The following is an 18,340-nucleotide window of genomic DNA, read 5'->3' as shown; positions in this document are numbered from 1 at the left end:
TCAGCATACAGAGAGGAGGTGCAGCAGCTGACAGACTGGTGTACAGTCAACAACCTTCACTGGAATGTAGAGAAGACCAAGGAAATGGTTGTTGACTTCAGGAAATCAAGACCGGACCACTCTCCGCTTAACATCAACGGCTCCTCTGTGGAGATCGTTAAGAGCACCAAGTTCCTTGGTGTCCACCTAGCGGAGAACCTCACCTGGTCCCTGAACACCAGCTCTACAGCCAAGAAAGCCCAGCAGCGTCTCTACTTCCTCCGGAAGCTGAGAAAGGCCCGTCTCCCTCCACCCATCCTCACCCTCTTCTATAGGGGAACCATAGAGAGCATCCTAAGCAGCTGCATCACTGCCTGGTTTGGGACCTGCACAGCCACTGACCGCAGGTCCCTCCAACGCATTGTGAGGACAGCTGAGAGGATCATCAGTGTCTCTCTCCCCTCCGTCATGGACATTTACACCACCCGCTGCATCCGCAAAGCAACCAGCATTGTGGATGACTCCACCCACCCTTCACACAGACTGTTCTCCCTCCTGCCATCAGGAAGAAGGTACCGCAGCATCCGGTCCAACACGACCAGACTCTGCAACAGCTTCTTCCCCCAAGCCAGCAGACTCCTCAACACAACTCAACTTCTGAACTGATATCTTTCTGGTACATGCTCTCTCTCTCTCTCTCTCTCTCTCTCTCTCTCTCTCCAACCATTTACCCCAGGAAAAAAGGGGAAGCATTTTTGCACAAAGCATTGCACTAATAACTTTACTTTACTACCTCACTGGACTCTATTTATTACACATTGCACAATTTGCACACTACCGGCAATTATTTCTTATTCTCTGGTCTGTACTGTGTTGTGTTGTCTGTCTGCACTTGTTTGTTTGTGTTGCACTTGTGTCTTGTATGCACTGTCTATGTTGCACCATGGTCCGTTGTTTCGTTTCACTGTGTACTCTGTATGTAGTTGAAATGACAATAAAACCCACTTGACTTGACTTGACTTGACGTATACCTTAATACATTTTAATGAAATTTTTATGTGAGTGGGACATATATAGACCCATAGATCCAGTTTCCAAGACATTAGTTAAGCCTAGTCTTGAACTAAAATGCAGTGCCAAGGCTTGGAAATTCTTTTTACCACCCTTAAATTTCCCAGCTAACATGCCCATTTGCCCATTTGGAGGCCTGCCTGAAACCAGAAAGTTGTGTTTCACACTGGCCCCACATGTGGATGCCCACCAGGGTCAGTGATGGGACCAGAATGGGTTAGACATGGGCCCCATCTGGGTTGTGCACTGCATATGGGGCCTAGATGGGACCCATGTGAGATTAGGGTGGGCTGTAACAGTGGAGTCAACTTGGGGAGTCCCAGTACAAACACAAGTACAAACCCACTCAGAGCCCATACCCACTTGGAAACCACCTGGGACCCACCTATTCCACCTGTGTGAGCCCCACACAGCCAAGTTTTTCTCTTGCTAGTAACAGTAGGTACTCCACGACTAGTTTGACTAATATTACAGTCAATTACCCTAAAAAGTTCATTTTAGGAATACAATATGAGGGTATGTAATATAATATAATTAAATGTAATATAATATGTGGGTACATATAGGGGCCATAAAACTGCAGATACAGCACTCTGTTTTTGCACACGATTTGCAGAACAGCAAACATTCCGATCTCATGTCAGATATTACTTGTGATATTCATCATCCGCTGACGTCATATCCCTATCTGTGCGCTGACAACACCAGATGCAGTTTATTGCTCTGAGATAACAGCACCTGTATTGTCACTTTTTGGATTATTCTCCCAGACAAGCATGACTGCCACACACTGTTTATTCAGCTATATCTACAGCCCAGCAGAGGAATCATAAATCATTCTTTTTTCCTCACTGCTGTGTCATGTTGATACCCATAAGAGTCCTGGATTTCACAAGTTTTCCTTGTGAAAAAAAAAAAAAAAAACTGTATCCAGAAGAGAATTTTCCACCATGCGAAATAAAGCCTTGCTAGTTTTATCTTGCTTCATAGCCTTCTGCTGCTAGGATATTCATATTAATTGAAAGGGAAGGGAGAGTGGACGAGAGAGAGAGAGAGAGAAAGAGAGAGAGAGAAAGAGAGAAATGAAAGGTCTGAGACACAGTGGATGAGAGCGAGAGAGAGTGAGAGCGAGAGAGTGAGAGAGTGAAAATGGCAGACTGGTTCTTTGAGATTCAAAGCACAGGGTTATCTCCAGATTATTGACTGCAAATGTCAGGGGGGAAAGGGAGGATTTGTAAGCAGGTGAGATCAGGGGAAAGTGTGTGTGTGTGTGTGTGTGTGTGTGTGTGTGTGTCTAAGAGTTTTTTTTTTATGCACAAAGTGTATCCAAGGTCAGTGTAAAGAAATGGAAAGAAAGACAGAGCACACGCTGTTGCTATCGCAAACATGTACACAGACACACGCAAAAGCAGTCACGTTATTGTATTTTCACTGTTTATGGGGTCATAATACTGCACTTCTATTGTTGTGCCAAGGGGTTCATTAAAAGGTCCATTTCTTTTAACCATTAGAAATCAGTTATTCAGTTATTGTGAGATATGCTTCTGCTGTCTTTATTACATAACTAGGTAGACTAAAGACACATGGTAATTACAGTGCCAGTGGGAAATGAAGGTTTTAGGCCAGTTGCATATATAAATTCACACATTCAAACAGAAAAACGCCCAGATAAACTAATAATGCTTCACCCGAGTTTATCTTTCTAGTAATTATGGAGGGTAACCAACTCTGGTAACCAACTGGTTTGCCCAATGTAACTGGTCAGACATAGAGATCAGGTTCAGTGTAGTAGCATGATTCTGGTTTACCCAACACTCAGTGGTCTACAGAGTGCCTTCCCCGAGGTGGGCAGTGAGAAATGCTGACCGAAACTTAAGAAGGTATTTAATATTAGCTACCATCAAGAATAACGATTGGCACCTTTTAAGATAACAGCTTTTAGGTTTCAGTTTTCATCACTACTCAAAGTCTTTGTCTCACTGTTAGCTAGTAAAAGGTTAGGTAATAGCCATATTTATTTAACTAGTCTTTCTTTTACCTATGTTAGGTGCTAGTAAAACAAAATGCTATATATTAGCAGTTAAAACTAACTAAAAGAAAGTGACACTAGTTGCTGTTGGATTCTCTCCCTTTTTTTGCAAAATACTAAACTAGCTTTTCTATAAGTTATCTGTTAGTTATTAGATTTTTTGTGAATTGGAGAAAGATTGCATTGGTAAATTACTAAGCCAGCCTTAGTTGATAGCTAATAAAAAAGTTTTGCGTAGCAAATGTTTAAAAGTAAACTAGCTCTAGTTAGATACCAGCTAGGAAAACTTTAGTCATGAGCATTTTTTTTCTTAGTAAACTAACCTTAATTAGATATCAGCTAGGAAAACTTTTGTCATTATCAATGTTTTCTTTGAAAATTTGCTTTAGTTAGTTGCCAGCTAGTGAAAACTTAGCCATTAGGAGTTTCTTCGTAGTAAAATTGCTTTATTGTGATGTCAGCTAGGACAACTTTAGTCATTAGCTATGTTTCATAGTAAACTAGCCATAGTTAGATGCCAGCTGGTAAAACTTCAGTCATTGGCACCCTTTTCTTAGAAACGTAGCCCTAGTAAGATGTTAGGTAGGAAAACTTTAGTCATTAACAATGTTTTCTTATCAAACTAGCCTAATTAAGATGTCAGCTAGATTCAAGATTCAAGATTCAAGAGTTTTATTGTCATATGCACAGCAGAAACAGACAGTTACGCTGTACAATGAAATTATTACTTTGCTGTCCCTCCATTCACCAATAGATAAAGATAACAAAAAAGAAATTAATAAATAATAATAAAAAATATATACAAAATAAATAAAGTATAATAATATAAGTTGAAGTAAATAAAATTAAAGTAAACTTTTTCCTTTTTTACAATAAAAAAATTAAAATAAAAGTTACATGTGCTTTTATGTGCAAGTATGAGCAAGTATGAAGAGCAGCAGCTATAAAGTGCAGGTTGCAAGTAAGAAATGTAAACAATAGTGTGCAAGTAGTGAATGTAAACAGTGTTCTGACAGCAGCATTACAGTGAGTGTAAGGTGCAGTTAAAATCAGATTTTTTTAATCAGAGTTTAAAACCAGTTCAGATAGGAAGGGTTGGAGAGGTAGTGCGTGAGGTTCTCACAAGCCTGATGGCCTGTGAGTAGAAACTGTTTGTGAGTCTTGTGGTCCTGGACTTCACACTCCTGTAGCGTCTGCCTGAAGGTAAAAGTGTGAAGAGTGTGTGCTGGGGGTGTGTACTGTCCCTGATTATGTTGTGGGCTCTCCTGGTGACTCTGTTATGGTAGATGTTCTGCAGTGAGGGGAAGGCTGCTCCTGAGATGGACTGTGCGGTTTTGATCACACGCTGGAGAGCCTTTCTGTCCTGGGCAGTAGAGTTTCCATACCAGACAATGATGGAGCTGGTAAGAACACTCTCAATCATACTCCTGTAGAAGGTGCTGAGAATTTTGGCTGGCATGCCAAATTTTCTCAGCCTTCTCAGAAAGTATAGTCTCAGCTGGGACTTCCTGATGATGATCTGAAATTAGTTAGTAATAATTTAGTAATAATTTAGTCATTAGCACTCTTTTCTTAGTAGACCAGGCTTAGTTAGATGCCAGCTAATAAAACTTCAGTCACTAGCAGTTTCTTCATAGTAGACTAGGCTTAGTTAGATGCCATCTAATAAAACTTTAGTCATAAGCAATTTCTTTGTAGTAGACTAGGCTTGGATAGATGCCAGCTAGTAAAACTTTAGTCATTAGCAGTTTCTTTGTAGTAGACTAGGCTTGGATAGATGCCAGCTAGTAAAACTTTAGTCATTAGCAGTTTCTTCGTAATGGAGTAGGCTTAGTTGAATTCCAACTAGTAAAACTTTAGTCACTAGCAGTTTCTTCACAAAAGACTTAGCTTAGTTAGATGCCAGCTAGTACAACTTCAGGCATTAGCAGTTTCTTCATAATAGACTAGGCTAATGTAGAGGCCAGCTAGTAAGACTTCAGTAATTAACAATTTTGGGAAATTAATAAAAATAGGTTTTAGGTTTTCTTGCTTTCTTTGTAATAATTTATACAGTTTAATTTTGTAGTATAGCTTTTAGTTTAGCTAACCAGATTTACTTTTGGATTAGGCAATTTTGTGTGTGTGTGCATTTGAGCATTAGTTTCCACCATGTAACTCTCTATCTAAAAGCAAACCCCATTCCGCAATAGCCTAATTATATTTAAATAGTACACCAACAATAAAAGTAATAACCTCTGACTTCATTTTTGAATGCACAAATGCACACAGACTGATGCACACATACACATTTGACCATATCTGACTACTCACCCCCCCAATGTCATCTACACTCACAGAGGATTCAGGTACAAACACGCATGTACAGTCCAAGCTCACAGTAAACACTTTCCAACACAAATGTCACTACAAGGTCGTGCCACTAAAACGCTGCGACATGCCATTTGAACAAACACACACTACCGCAAATTGAATTAGGGCCTTTTCCACTAAATGTCAAGATGTGCCCTTCAACTCAAAAGTGTGCAGTGCCGACAGCCTCGGCCGAATTAGTCAAAGCTCAGCTCTGTCATGCAAAAAGCTTTCAGCTGCACTTCTCTCATCCTGTCCCTCATCACCTCACTCATCTGCTGCATGGGCCTACACAATGCTCAGCTCTCTCGCTCGCAGGGGTGTGTGGTGTGTTTGTTTTTGTACAATTTGGGGACAAGAATCAGAGAAAACCGAAAAAAACAAGGCTAATCTAACATACTTTTTACTGAAAGGACATTAAAATATTTCAATCTCTATTACACATGTCCAAATATTTGTGGACATCAAATCTAATTATTAATAAGTGCACACATTCAGTTTGCATACATTCCATAGAAAAACATTGCCAAACAAATCTACAAACTACAACTACAAAATATGGACAGACACTACTCGTTTTTTTTTTTGCTTGTTTGTTTGTCTGTTTTGCGGTGTTCAGACTATTGTTCAGCTTCAGCATTTTGATTTACAGTTGGTCTTTATTTTTGCCTGTTTGCTTTTCTCAGTAAAAGTTACACTACATTGCCAAAAGTATTCACTCACCCATCCAAATAATTGAATTCAGGTGTTCCAAATCAATCCCATGGCCACAGGTGTATTAAACCAAGCAACTAGGCATGCAGACTACTTCTACAAACATTTGTGAAAGAATTGGTCACTCTCAGGAGCTCAGAGAATTCCAGCGTTTTAATTTAAACTAGAGCAGAGACTGCAAGCCAGGTCTTCTCGTCCACAGTATCTGACCTCACAAATGCGCTTCTAGAAGAATGGCCAAAAATTCCTAAACTATGTGGAAAGCTTTCCCAAAAAAGTTGAAGCTGTTATAGCTGCAAAGGTTGGCCCAATATCATATTAAACCCTATGGATTAAGAATGGGATGTCACTCATATGCATGCAAAGTGAGTACTTTTGGAAATATAGTGTATTTAATCAGCTCCACATTCTTTCAGACCCAGAGTGTTGAGTCGTTCTCTCACAGTGGAGGGTTGGACACGCCAAAGTGGACCTTGATTTTCTCTTCTCTCATAAATATGAACTTTAAGGCATATTACACACTAACACACTGGTGGGGCTATTCTTAGGTATAGTATTATAACACTTTTGACCATTGGCTGTTTAAGGGGTAAAATATATACAGTGATGTAGAATTTTCCCTACTCCTGATTTCATCTCTTTTTACATGCTTGCAATACTTAATTATTTTAGATATTTAAATGTATAGAATACATTAGAAATTTAGAAATTTGGACAAAGACAAACTGAGTAAACATAAAATGCAGCTTTGAAATTATAATATCAAATAATTCCATTTATTGAAGAAAAAGCAGTTATCTAGCACTAGCTGGCCTTGAGTAGAAAAAAGTAATTGCACTATTAATCATCAACAAATCAACCAAATGTAGTTCATAATTGGGATCTATTAAACTAGGCTCTCCGGCTTGATTATGGCCTGCCCTGTTGAATCTAAACATCACTCAAACAGAACCTTTTCAGCAGTGTGTAGGAGGCTAAAAGTTCTCCACAAGCGGCACACAATGGTGTGATCAAAAAAATTGAGCTACAGTCTGATAAGGGTTACAAATGCATATCTAAGGCTCTAAACCACAGTGAAGAGCCATTACAGCAAATAGACATTGCAAATTTGCACAAATGGAGGAAATCAGGAGAGGGCAATTACTTATTCACAGCACTGTATGTATGGTACACAGTTGGTGAGGACATGCTACAGACAATACTGAAGCAAAACCTGAATACTGAAGCAGAACCTGGGCCATTTAGGCCCTCCTGATAAAGTTGTATTTATTTCCATTTACAACCGTGTCTTGAATCCTGCTGTGCTCGCAGGAGACATATGGATAAATCTATGAGCATTAAACTAATCAAATCTACAGCAAAGTGGAGCTCCAATTCCCCCTGAGAGTTTGCAATGTAGCAAAAAAACATGAGCTTTATGAACAAGAACAAGTGCAAGAGGCTACAGTCACAGAGGAGCCAGAATCTTTGGCTGTATATGTGATATACAGCGGGAGAAATAAGTATTGAACATGTCACCAATATTCACATCAGTAAATATATTTATAAAGGTGTTGTTGACATGAAATTCTCACCAGATGTCGGTAACAACTCATCCAATCCACACATGCAAAGAAATCAAAGCATAGATGTCCATAAAAGTTATGTTTAGTAATGAGAAATGACACAGGAAAAAGTATTGAACATGCTTACTGACATTTATTTAATACTTCGTACAAAAGCCTTTGTTGCTGTTGACAGCTTCAAGACGCTTCCTCTATGGAGAAACTAGCCTCATGCATTGCTCAGGTGTGATTTTGGCCCTTTTCTCCTGAAGGTTCACAGGCTCCTTCTATGATCCTTGAGCTTTAGTTCCTTCCATAGATTGTCAATGGGATTCAGGTCAGGTGATTGGCCGGGTCCTTTCTAGCAGCTTTATTATCCATCTCTGAAACCCATTGGCTGTGTGTTTGGGATCATTGTCTTGCTGAAATGTCTACCCTCATCTTCATCCATCTTTCTTCTTCATAATCCTGGTAGATGGCATCAGATCTTTATCAGGAATCTTGCTGTACGTTTGCCTAGTCACCCTTCCCTCAATTATATGCAGTGCCTTTTGGCCTCCAAACATGATGTGTATTATGGCATCCAAAGAGTTCAGTTTTGGCCTCATCTGACCAGACTATGTTCTCACAGAATTTCACAGACTTGTCTAAATGTTGTTGAGCTTTTTTGGGGCTTTTTCTTCAGCAGTGGAGTCTTGCGTGGTGAGCATGCAGACAGGCCATGGCGGTAGGGTGAATTACTTAATGCTTTTTTTTAAGCAATTGTACCTGCTGTTTCCAGGTCTTCCTGTAGCTCTCCACAGGTGATCCTTGGCTCTTGGACAACTCTTCTGATAATGTCTGAAATCCTGCAGGGAGCAGCTGGTTGTGGCCGGTTTATGGTGAAATGATGTTCTTTGCACTTTCAGATTATGGCCCCGACAGTGCTGACTGAAAAGTTTTGAAAATCTTCTGTAAGCAATCCCATTAGTATGTTTAGCAAGGTTTGAAAAAGCTCACTGGTTTACCCATCATGAGATGTTTCTTGAGTGGCACTATGGTAATGAGACACCTTTTTATAGGCCATCAGTTAAAGCAGCGGATATTAATTTGCACTAAGTGGCAGGATTGCTTTCTAATTACTGATAGATTTCAGCTGCTGTCATGACTTTCCATGGCTTTTTGCACCTCTCTTTCTTAATGATATTTAATATTTTTTCCCTGTGTAATTTCTCATTATTATACCTACCTTAATTTATGGACATATATGTTGATTTCCTTGCATGTGTGGATTGAATGAGGTGTTACCAACATTAGGTGAGAATTTTATGTCAACAGCACCTTAGCAAATATATTTACTTAAAATTATTTCACCCGCTGTCAGTCATTGGATGGAACACGAAGGTTGATTCTCTTGGAACTATAGTCCCCTATTGTTCCCATAGTCAACCTTTTAGATATTAGGGAATAATGAGCACCCGTAAAGACCAGAGTGAGTTTGTCAAGGGCGAGATTATACCGATGGTGATCTAAGAAGCAACAAACTATGATCAGGGATTTGGGCACCCAAGGCTCCATACATAAGGGCAACAAAGGCGATCCCATCTGGGCCAAACAAGCCGAAGGTCACAGACATTGTTAATGAGCATCTGTGGGATTACTGTCCCATCTTCTGCTGTTAGTTCAGTGTTGTCTTGTTATTGCTGCAGTCCACTGTCCTGTCCTGCCTTTCATTCCATCATTGTTCCAGTCGCCTGAACTGTCGCTCGTCCCATCTGTGTCCTGTCATTGTTTTAGTCACTCGTCATGTCGCTAACACCATCTTCTGTAGTCAGTTGAGTCCCCTGTCCTGTTAAAGCTCTAGTTCCATGTAACGTGCTAGAACAAGTGCAGGAAATATATGATGTGCTGTAATCATCTTGGTGGTAGATAGCACAGGACACCAGTCCGGTGTTAGTATGTAATATTCATAATGTTTCGGCTTATTGGTGAATATGAGGGATAACTGTATGCATGTAAAAATGTCTGTGTATGGGAAACACTGGTGTTTAGGGTGAGTGGTGGACAGTGGTCTTTTTTCTAGGACAGACTCCTATGGACTGAGGGCTGTGCTGGCATTTTAACTGAAGCTCCTCCAACGGCAAGAGAGCGTCTAGATTTCCACTCAAACCTGAAGAAAAAAAAATACAGCCCAGGCCTGTGAGCAAGGAACAAAGTCACACATCTCAGCCTTCACCCAGCACTGACCTCACACCCACACACACACACACACTTCCTCTGCCTGCTCTACCAAGAAATCTGTCACAGTGGCGATGGCCTACATTTAAAAGCTTGGCTATAGAGCCTATAGAGACCTCAGAGTGAATATGATAAATATGAGAAATGTGGGATATTTTGGATCTATCTTACTTTCCCATGGGACTTTAAAGGACTTGCTTTTCCACATGAATTACAATCCTGTCACCATCATCATCGCTGCCATCATCACCTTCATTGTAACAACCTAATGTACTGTATAATGTCCACCATGCTCCACCACGATCTACTCACTCATGAAAGGTCATTAGAGAAAATGGCCCAGTACTTTCTGTCAATGCTGTTTCTTACTCCATCAACTAAAGTAGAGGACGAAAAGTAGACTGAAGCTTGTTTTTTCTTTATCTTTCTCTCTGGGGGATAACGTGCAGACGCTGGGCCAGTACAGAGGGGTCAGGCTGGGGGCAGAATATTGCTGTGGAGTTTTTGTGGATTTTTTAAGAGCAACTCAGTCCCAAACTTCACTGAGAGAAGGAAGGACAGCAAGGTCATTTCTAAGCAACATCTTATTTGGGAGCACTCACCCCAATTACACTTTTCCCTGCAGAATAACATTGTGCATATGCACCAAACATGACATGTATACAGATACTGGAACAGAAGTAACATGAAGGAGATGCAGAAGTATATGCAAGACCAGTAGCCGTGGCCTTGATAGTTAGAAAAGTGGCCTTGTGATGGGAAGGTTGCTGGTTCGATCGCCTGAACCGTCAGGACACTTGCTGAAGCGCTCTTGAGCAAGGCACCTATCCCTCAACAGCTCCCCATGTGCCACAGCCAGGACTGCCCACTGCTCTGGGCATGTACGCTCATTATGTCCCCAGTGTGTGTGTATGTGTGTATATGCTAGTTCACTGTATGAGCTGGTTAAAAACAAGGTAAAAAACAAAAACAAACATATTTTTATAATACAACACAAGTGTTGCTTTAGTGGTTCTTGACTAGAGACAGGGTTGCAAAACAATCCTCGGTTGTGAAGATGGTTAAAAAGACAGAGCATGCAACTGGAACAATGACAAAAAAGAAGATGGGACAAAAGACAGGACAGGGGGCTGAAGCACTAACAGGGCAAGAGACAGGAGAGGCACAAGGACAAGGACATAGGACTGTCCTTGTGACAGGGACCTGAAGAGGAGTGACTAAAGCTAAAAGGACATGAGACTAAAGACGAGACAGACTATATCAGTACAGGTCAGGAGAGAGACTCAAAGGCAGCCTGAAGAGCCAGTATGGGAGCAGTTCATGAAGTAGGGGTGGACACGACCCGAAAACTACAGCTAGGCCTTTTTCATGCATAGAAGTCTGTCCAGACGGGCCAGATGTTTGTGATGTGCTGAAACGTCTGGCTTTGAGCATTAGCCACTGTTGACATTCATTGTTGGAATACTCCCTTCATAATTCCACATAATGGATGACAATCAGCAGTCGATGCTTTCTTCTCACCCTTTATCCATTTTAGATAAGTAGTGCCTCTCTTTCTGTCTCAGCAGCTCTCATTTGAGAGGAGATTAGCTAACTCAGTGAGTCACACAGACCGCACAGTGAGAATGCAGACACGTCACATGCTCCTCACGCTACAGCGGCCCTAATCAGGAGCCGCGCTGGGTTTGTCTGAATGTGAGGAGAGACAGCACATGTGAAGCTGAAGCTTCAGGGTAATGAGGAAGAGTGGGGTAGCAGGCTGTCTGTAGATATGGGATGGCTAGGTGTTGAAATACACACACACACACACACACACACACCGGTCAGCTAATCAGAGACGGTACAGGGTGACAGAGGAGAATTGGCCTCTTAAGGCCTGATAGATATGAACATTTTCTCACTGATACTGATACAGATTTTAAGCAGTGATGACCAAGGATGTTGGCAGAGACCGTTTCACATAGTTGACTCCAGCGGTTTAAATAGCCCTTTTTGATATGATGCTTTTGTCAGGTGTCCATCGTCAAGTTTAGAACTAAATGTAACTCTCTGTCTGATCACTCTGTATGTGTGTCTTACATTCACAGTGAAATGGCAGAGGTGTATCCGTGCGACATAACTTTAAATCTTTAAATGTTGAACTATGGAGAAATATATAATGTTCAGAAGTGAGTGACTATTCCAGAAATTGCTGTGGTGAGTGCTGGTGTAAAAATTAAGCAGGAACTGGGTCACACCGAGCTTTTATGACATCCCATTCCAAATCCATAGGCATTAATATGGAGTTGGTCCCCCTTTGCAGCTCTAACAGCAGGTTTGGAGCTCTGCAGTTATTGCTGTGGTTGCTAAACGCTTCCACTTTTCAGTAATACCGTTTACAGTTGATGGTGGAATATCTAGGAAGGAAGACAATTCACCAATTGACTTGTAGCAACAATGCTAACCCTGTTACAGAACCACGGTGGAATTCAGCGAGCTCTTTTGATCCGCACATTCTCGTACTAGACTAGTGTGTGTGAAGGCGGACTGCATGGCTAGGTGCTGGATTTTGTACATCAGTGGCAATGATTGAACATATTATTTGTCATAAAGATAATGTGTGGTAAAGCATGTATGTGTTCCAAATAAGTTCCTAAGTGGGTGCTCATAAATATTAAACATCCCCAAAAGCTCGCAATGTTACACACGGATTTGTACTCAGCCTAGAGGAATGAGAAGGTTCTCTAAAAAAGGGAAATGGTTTTATTTGGCTTATTTGTTTTTTTTATTGTTATTGTTTCTGATTGTGTTTTCTATAAACCACCCAGTGAAACACAGTGAGTAGCAGTGACAAGGAAATTCTGCACCTAGCCGGATGGGTGGGGTAGATCTGCTTAGCCAAACAGATAAACAGATATATACTACCTGAAATACATTTTTTAACTAACTGAACCTATAGCTACAATGTTCATTTTATTTACACAGCCGTATTGGCTAGGTGGCTATGACAGGTGACATATCTTAAATATGTGCTGGCTAGACTAGTCAATGAACCCTGTCGATTTTACCAAAGTTAAAGAGCACTTGTAAATGCTAGAAAGCCAGATTGTACACTGGCTTGTTTAATCTGCTCAATTCTCATTGGTCAAAGGGACCACATGACTTCAGCGTCTTCAAAAATAGTCCCACCAAACTCAAATCCTACAGAAGAAACACTATGGGGCGAAAGCCTCTGAAACCTGAAAAAATGAATGTATTAAATCGGTTTACATGGTACGATACGTTACTTCCATTTATTATTGTTATTATTGGTAATTCCTAGAATCCTCAAAAACAGTGCATCAGTTCGCCTCTGAATAGGATTGAAGGGATACACTTCAAAGAATAAGAGCTGTATGAATATGAATGGGAGCCTTTTTCGCTGTCATAGCTGTCAACAAACACATCCTTAAAAGGATCCGAGATATTAGGCCAGGCTTCACCACCCACAGCGCTTTGAAACAATAACACGCGCTTCCCTTGTCTTTTTTATGTACCGTGGAGCTGCATTTTGATCCGATGTCAGTGTGAGTAAAGTGAGCTGCGCAAATACACAAACCCCTCGACAGTTCAGGCTCATGCGAAAGCTGCATATCTCTATATATCAGATGACATACGCACCCCTGCTCGAACCTGAACAGATTCAGCCCAAACCAGTATGAGCTGATTTCCTCTACGGCACACAAAAAAGAATTCCCGACTCCAGAGACCCCAGGGGCCAGCCCGGGGCGACAGGCCCCATAAGAGTGTCTGAGAGGGGGGGAAGACAGCAGGGGGAATGCACTCAATGACACACTTGAGAATCCTCTTTTTCCCACCGTCGGCTTCCGTCAAGTGCGGCTGATGCAAAACGCAGCGCGGCCCAGGTAACCTAATGACACGCCAACGCCATCCGAGCCTGTCGAAGCCTACAGAAGATCACAGCTGGAACAAGGGCTTGAAGGACAAGGCAGGCTGCAGGTAATGAAGTAGCCTAATGCTTAGTAAAAGCCCCGCTGCGCACAGACACTGAAAAATCTGGGTAGAAAGTGAAAGGTACTTGCATACTTTTCTGCAGCTGTTTCTCTGAACTGATTTGGACATTTTGGCCAGTGGCTCAAACCACTTCCACAGCAAGCAGTCATATTTCAGCTGTTTTAATAAAAATGCTGCTTATTTTGGAAGCAAAATTGCAGTTAGTCAGAATTTTGGACGTTTTTGGTGGATGTTCACCAAAAATCCTGAGCTACTAATACTAGTCTACAGACCCATTATTCCTTTTCATCTGGAGATTGTTCTCCTCATTCTTGCTCATTAATTTTTGCTGGTGTAATCTGAGTGCTTTGTAACTAGATGTACCTTGGTGAGCTTCAAGGTATCATTTGCTACTTGAAATCATATATACTCATTGCACTGCCTCGCTGTCTTCTGCAGTGGTTTCCAACCCTGCTCCATGAGAGCTATCTTCTCACAGGCTTCGAATACAACCTAAATCCAGCCCTATTCATCCAGAAAGACTGCCTTTAGAAAACCTTGATTACCTGAATGGGGTATGTTAGATTTTGATTGGGGTTGAAATCTGCAGGAAGGTAGTTCTCGGTGTGAAGGAGGAGTGTTGGTGACCACTGGTATATCGTCACTGTTCTTGTTAAAATCTTGATCTTGTTGTTTATGTAGGCAAAAACATTGAGGATCCCCTGACTTTATGTAATGGACCCTACTTTGGGGGCTGTGGACCTACAGGATGAGGACAATAATACAACATCTTAAAATAACACATCCTCTATACAAGCCCACTGAAAAGAGCAAGCGATTACTGGAAGCATGGTTATATTTTTAGCACAGAAATGCAAAGTAAGCCAACAGTGCCCTGGTAAAGTGAGCAGCGGAGTTCACTTTAGGGCAGTGTTTTGGCATTCAGAATGCTTTCAAAGGTTTTGGAGCTTGCTGCCTCAACGCTTCTACACACAAAATGCATTTTCCTCTCTTTTTTTTTTCAGATGTTACACCAAGATTTCATTGCTGTGAAAGGAGGGGTACTTCAGCCAATGGCGGCAATAGGTGGCGGCACCTTTTCACACATTTACTTGATATAAAGTAGAATAGTTTCATTGATTTAACTGACATTTTGGATTAAAAAAGTATAATAACTGTTACTACCTAAAAAAAAAAGTCCAGCACTGATTTAGCAATTATGATACTCAATTAACACCTACACTATATGACTGTAGTGTATGTGGACACCTCTTCTTCAGTATGGTACAAAAGCCATCATTTATTTCATCAGTCAAAATTTAACATTTCAGTGTTTAATAAGTGCGCCCTTTACCTTTATTATGGCCTCTGTTCTCTGCTTCTCTGGTTCTCACCATGCAAGTAATCCCACACACATTCAGTGATGTTGAGGTCTTTATTCTGGGGTGGTCAATCCATTTTTTTAAGAACACCGGCAGCGTTTGGATGGATAAGAGGCGACATCATTTTATTCCACTTTCTCTTAAGTATTTGGGAATACAGGTGGCATCAACTCTCTCCAACAATCTCACAGTTGTCCCTGTGGTTGGGTCATCAACAGGCAAGCTGAACGAATGGTGGGGTGCCAGCAACTATAACTTTTAACAAACGTCTAGTTTGTTAGCTTTGTTAGGTGCTGCTGGGTTATATCTGAGTGCCAAGTGGGTGAAAATGGATAGTAGTCTACCTGATGGGACCCTTAGCTTTATTAATGAACACATACTTTTCATGTGTATATGAATTTGTGTGGACTGCCTGCAGCAGCTGATTGCACGACTTCGTGAATATTAATAGTGCAGTAAAAGTGTGACAAGTGCCATTTATGTCTATGTCAATGTCTCTAAACACACCAATACGAAAGGAATGAGATCTCTAGCTTCACCTAAAAAAAGTTTTTACTGTAGTTTACATAGTATCAATACAAATATACATTATCACTTTTTCAATTATATATTATAGTTCTAATTCTAGGTCAATTATAGATGCCTTGTAGATGCTCGCCAAACATTCACTTTAATGTGTCCTAAATGCAGCTGAAGTGTAATGTGTAAAAAGTGTAAAAGTGTAATCTCATAGATGCTCGCCTTACTTTTAACTAATATTCAACTGAATATGTATTAAATGCAGCTGAACTTTCAGCTGAATGTAAATGACTGTCTATTGGATGCAACCCTACACCTATCCTTAACCCTAACCTTGAATCAACCCTAAATCCAAATCCTACTCTTAACCTAAAACTTACATCTAAATCTAAATCTTAGGTTAAGATTCACATTCGTTACATTCAGTAGACAGTCATTTACATTCAGCTGAAAGTTCAGCTGCATTTAATACATATTCAGTTGAATATTAGTTAAAAGTAAGGCGAGCATCTATGAGATATCTGCAATGCACCATTCAAGTAAAGTGATACCAAAATGTTTTTGTAGGCAGCTGACTAGTTGTAGGTTTTTCAGACAACGGCCATCATCATCCTAAATCAGTGCTTGGGGTACGTGTGTTTAGTTCCTTTTATTTCCTCAGTATTGATTTGTCCTTTTACTTTGCAGTTGGTATGTATTTGTAAGAATTGTAAAACAACACTATGTAGCATTGCTGACCTGTGATAGAGAGATTAGTGTCTCTATCATTGCTAACTGCAGACTGTAGCTCAGGCCTCTTATGAACTATGTGTGTGCTGAGTCAGTTCACATGCTTCTTGCTTGTTCAGAAATGCATGTGGAAAGTGTGCCCTTTAAGATAAGATAAGATAAGATAAGATAATCCTTTATTAGTCCCACAGTGAGGAAATTCTCACAGCAGAAAGGGATAGCAAGTTACACTCAGTTACAAGAAAATGTAGATAAATAATTTACACTATACACACAATATAAATAAGAAGTAAAAAAGCAATAACAATATGATTTACAGATTATTGCAAATGACTCTTAATTGCACATGTGTGTGTGTGTGTGGGGTTGCTCCAACTTTTCTTTGGAGCAAGTAAAGTGATTTCTTTACCATCAAGTGATTAGTAATCTGTAAAGAAAATGCTGTTTATTTTTTAGTTAACTATTTAACACTGTCTCAATCAACTCACGGACGAGCTAGGTAATTAGTTGTGTTTACTCATTAGCTGGATAGAGTGTGCTGCAGGCAGGGCAGGCTCTAAAACGTACAGGGCAGAGCCAGGTCTGTAGAACCACTGGTGTAGTTTGTAGTGAAAGAACAGGGTTTGGTTCTTTGCCCGGGCAAGTGCATAACGCTATTCCAATGAGAGTCCTTGGGCAAGACGCAACATTGGCTTGCCTCTGTGACATGATTTAAATGTGAGCCACTCTGGGAAAACAGGTCTGCTGAAAGCCATAAACGGAACCTCTGTTTGACCCTTTCTTTACAAAATGGGGGCAGTAAGCAGGTGGGGGTACTTCTACTTCTTCATTTTTGTGTGTGGCTCCGTGGTTCCTGCTGGTACTTGCTCTCTCCCTGCAGGAGAGAGGATGTCTGGCACCTTACCTGAGACCACTTCCGTCACTCTGCACTTAGAACATGGAGAGAGGACATTCTGCCCCCCCCCCACACACACACACACACAAACACACTTAAGGTTACTTACTCACAAACAACAACTCCTGGACCTTATGGTTATCACCACATGGTGTCTCTGGTAGAAGTAGCATTAAGGAATATTTGAGAGAAACAAGGAAGGAGGAGGAGTGGAGTGAAGACAAATCCCCAGGAGGAGGAAGTTGTTTACAGGGCTAAAACTCATGGTTGAGGCTGGCTATAGCAAACATGTCGGTGATAATGGCACAATGGCAATGTGAAGTCTCTGAATGATGGAGTCATTATCATATACCCTGGTTTTGTAACTATACCTACTGCCAACCACAGTATTAAATACATGGAAGACTATTTTCCGGTAGTCTCTGTCCAGATCAAACTATTATATAATCTTTAAAAAAAGTATCCAGATCTCCCTAAAGTTTTTCAAAGACACCTAATCATTAGGAGCTTCTGCTTAATGAATCCCCTAAAGGATGTCCCTAAGCTGAGGAGAGTGGGGAGATAGGAGCTGAAGCAGCAAGTACAATTGCAACCAAAATGATTCAACTCCCATTGCAAATTAGTTTTTTTAGAGTAGTGTTAAAGGCTCAGCTGTTTACAATAAACAAATCAATCAAGAACAACACTACTCAACACGAATACATTAATATACAGTGTATCACAAAAGTGAGTACACCCCTCACATTTCTGCAGATATTTAAGTATATCTTTTCATGGGGCAACACTGACAAAATTACACTTTGACACAATGAAAAGTAGTCTGTGTGCAGCTTATATAACAGTGTAAATTTACTCTTTCCTCAAAATAACTCAATATACAGCCATTAATGTCTAAACCACCAGCAACAAAAGTGAGTACACCCCTAAGAGACTACAC

Source organism: Salminus brasiliensis, chromosome 1, assembly GCF_030463535.1.
Source record: "Salminus brasiliensis chromosome 1, fSalBra1.hap2, whole genome shotgun sequence".
In the NCBI taxonomy this organism is placed as follows: domain Eukaryota; kingdom Metazoa; phylum Chordata; class Actinopteri; order Characiformes; family Bryconidae; genus Salminus; species Salminus brasiliensis.
Note: the sequence above shows the minus strand (reverse complement) of the source record.